A 4,184-nucleotide genomic window follows, 5' to 3' on the forward strand; every position below is an offset into this window, starting at 1 on the left:
TGAAACAAAATATTTACTACTGACTACATTTTAATTGAAAGAACATAGAAATTAGAGGCAGATGGAAAAGGATTGTCTTTCTACAGGCTTACAGTTTGCTTCAATTTCCCGACCATAACAGGGCATAGCCAGGCGCAATGAGCTTAGTGCCAACCGTAGAAAAACATATATAAAAGTAAGCGCGGCTTCTTGATGCTGAGAAATACGGTGAGATCTATAGTTAATAAACAACCGAGGATTGTCGCCATTTATATAAAATTACTATCGAATTACATGTACGAAATTCATGGGAAGACATCTGGAGTCATACAAGCGAATCTGCACATTATATATGAAGTTCGCAGTAACCGCGTTAAGTTCGGAGAACCATAACTCAATAAATATCCCTGTCTCCACATGCCATTTGGTCCACCAGTACTAGTGGACATCTGGTATTATGTGTGATAGAAATAACGCAAATTGATGAACCAACTAGAAGAGTTAGTCTATTGAATACCGGCTAAAATGCTCCCTTCCAAACCAAAAAAATGAACGCTGACCAATGTGGCGACTGGGAGACACAGTCAATTGGAAATTGACGAAAGTGATCCCACTGCAGATTCCGCTCTGAGATCGGGAGTTAGTAAGTACATAAATTTTCGTCATTGCCGCGTGGTACTTGGTCCATAAATGCTAGTAGGTTTTTGCTGCCACATGTGAAAAAATGACGAAAACATAGAAGTCCATTACATTCAAATGAATATCGGCGATATTGCTTCATTCTCAATTTCCGCGTAAAGTTCGGAGGTCAAGAACTAATAAACGCCAGTAAGTTTGGGAGGTTCGAGAGGAGGTAATTGGCCTAAGTAAAGCTGTCGTTGAGTCGCGCTTGAGTAGTTCAGTTGGTAGAGCAGTTGTCTGAAAATGGTAAGGTCCCGAGTTTGAGTATTGGTCCACTACACATTTTTAATGTGCCACGACGTTTCAACTTATAAATATTCTTTGTTGCTACGTGTCAATGTGTGTATGTATGCACCAGTACTAGAGTGCAGCTAGCGCTATGTGTGATAAAATGAACGCAAATTAAGTAGCCAATTAGGAGTCACATTCAATTGAATATCGGCGAACATCGACCTCTGCAGCTTTGGAGGCCCATACCTAAAAAAAATTATTTGTCTTAGGCACCTTTACTACCGAATATGAAAATATTAACTCGGATTAGTAGTATATCTGTACAGGTTCTAGCTCAGAGAACTATCTTATCTCAATGTCACCACACACACCTCTTGGGCAATTGTGTGTGGTATATTCAAGATTACAATGTAAGCTGATGCGCGAAACCCCCCCCCCATCCCCCTCCATCAAAATTGATCTTTGACGTATCTGCTTGAAATTATCAGCTAAAACAGGACATTTTGCCCAACCTTTGTTTGCAGCATACGCTAAATTGTATTATTCACAGGTGTCATCCAGCAGATTAAACTCCTTGTTACCAGTTCGCAGTTCGTGGTCTTGCGGTAGCGTTTTCGCTTCCCGAGCATGGGGTTCCGGGTTCGATTCCTAGCAGTGTCAGGGATTTTCCCTGTCTCGAGATGAATGGGTGTTGTGTCGTCATCATCATCATCATTCATTCATCCCCATTACGGTTGGAGGAAGACAATGGCAAATCACCTCCGCTGGACCTTGCCTAGTCGGCGGTGCGGATGTCCCGCATCGTACCCTACACTCCTTGAAGTATGGGATCTCATCGTCATCATCATCTTAAACCAAGGCTGTACCGAGGCCATGGCGAGGTTGGCTGCAGCCAAGGGTGCAGGCACAACGGGAGAAGGCGATGAATAAAAAAATAAAATAAAATAAAAGAACCTCATAATATGGCTTAGGAATTAACAGGGAGAGGTAAGGCAGTTCATTTGGCACAAATTTTCCTAGCTTGTACCTGTAAGAAGAAGACTTCCTCTCAGTCCGAGACTCAACGAATGCTGTTGTCACATTGCTATTCTTCCAGGAAGTATCACAAGGAAACTACTACCGAACAGGAGTCACATGGGTCATGTACCAACAGTGCACCTGGTTCACAGAGCTGCCATCTACACAGCTAGGAAAAATGGAGTTTTTTCGATTGGCGATTGAATAGTGAATCAAATATGCTATTTCAGTGAAGACTTACGATTTTTGTCGATTTTTGCCAACTGAGGAATGGAGTGAAACTGTTTAAGCTAGAATGCACCAAATTATTTGATATAATAATAACTGAAATGTGAAACATATTTCACATACAACCCACAATTTCACCTCACTTTATTTTACTGACAGAAACGTCTAAAATGAGAGCTCTCTTTCTTATTTTGAAAAATATGTAGCACACTTTGGTGTATAATATAGCAGAAATATCAATACAGGTGAGTAGTTAACGAAATAGCGGTTTTCAATTTCCAGTAGAGAGCGGTGATGAAGAACACTGATGCAGCTTCCTATTCGATTTGGATTTTCTTTGTAACGTATGAGTTTGATATGCTTATCCGAACATCGAAATAATTTTGAGTATTTTTATGATAATTCCAGTGAGTGCAGCATCTTATCAAAGCAGTTTTAGCAAATTAAAGATGACAAAAACTACCTATAGTCGAGTGGACTCTCTAATATAGCTATCTTGTCGATAGAATACGTCACAGCTGGTAAATTTGAGTTCAATGACAAGCAGTGAAAGCTTACACAATTTGTAAGTTATTCACAACAATCATACAAGGTATTTGCTTTGAGTGGTGATAGTATCAGTGATTCTGAGCAAAAAACTTAATATGGACGTATGCCCTATTCCGAATGGTTTCTGTGATAGAACACATTTAATATCACTTTTGTATGTGTTTCTTGAATAACTCTAAAGTCGCACCCTCCAGCGAAAACGTGTCGCAGTACAAAATTAAACTATATCAAGTTTCCTACAAAAAAGGTTCTATTCATTTTTTTCTTTAGAATTAATGGTTTGTGCGAAGAGAGCACGAGAATGTTGAAAACCTCGCTCAACACGCATGCGCTTTAGCTTACGTAGTTTTTGTAGGCCAATTTGAGGTAGCAAGTTGAGACGAACAGTTTGATATGGGATACTACCTTGAAACTGCTTGCTATATTCAACCTTCAGTCTCGCTCTACAGTTTTTACCGTCCCCACGTCCGTCCTTCTCCCCTCACACACACTTATATTAGCAAACTGGCAGTTCCTTGATGCCGCAGCATCTTCACTTGTTATTCGATCTACTCATCTAATATTCAACACTCTTCTACAGCATCTCATTTCAGAACCTATCTTCATGTTTTCTGAATTGCCTACCATCCGCGTTTCAATGGCGGAGGTACAGCCGTGGCTTTCGATGTTGGAAGAATTTTGTGAGAAGATTTTGAAATCTAATTCTGCTGGATGATTGTGATGTCAGTATCCACTAGAGAAACAATACAATCAACCTGCAGTCACTACTACATAATCAATTCTCTTTGCCGAGGCTTACCAATGTATTTAATGTATTTAGAGGATTACCCATGCCAATTCGAAATGCTGCTGAATTTTATTTTATACTGTTTTCTCCGTTGTATGTATTACATGAGGAAATTTCGTTCAAATTATGTGTATGGTGTAAAAAAAAAACTTTATATTTTAAGCATTTCCTTGCAGATTTTCATTCTTGTAATTACTTTCTATCGTAATAATGGGTTATGTATGATTTTCAATTAAAAATAGACATATGTGTCGTGATAAACCAAAAAACAATAAAAACAATGAATATAAAACGTAAAATAACAATAAAAACATAAAACAAATAAAAGTAAAGTAAATAATTAGAACAGTATCGAATGTTTATGTATTTTAATTATGTATGCTGCAAATACCCGGAGAGAACATTGCATATTGTTTATTTTTCAGAAATGATGTTTTGGGACCAGCTTTATTTCATAGGGTTGTATGTGGCTTGAAAGCTTCTTTAATTTATGCTGTGACAAAAGCTTTCATTTTTCCAAATTAATCAATGGTAGTGGGATATTCTGCAAAATTTCAGATTATTACAAAGGCTGATTATACAGATTTCAAGAACATTAATTACATCTCAACTTTTATATAAACATGTCCATTATAATTATCCGGGCTGTTATGCCGTGGTCGGTTGATGAATTCTGTGGTGATTCCCAACGTTTCGTCTCCGACTGCGGGAG

This window comes from Schistocerca cancellata, chromosome 4, assembly GCF_023864275.1.
Source record: "Schistocerca cancellata isolate TAMUIC-IGC-003103 chromosome 4, iqSchCanc2.1, whole genome shotgun sequence".
In the NCBI taxonomy this organism is placed as follows: domain Eukaryota; kingdom Metazoa; phylum Arthropoda; class Insecta; order Orthoptera; family Acrididae; genus Schistocerca; species Schistocerca cancellata.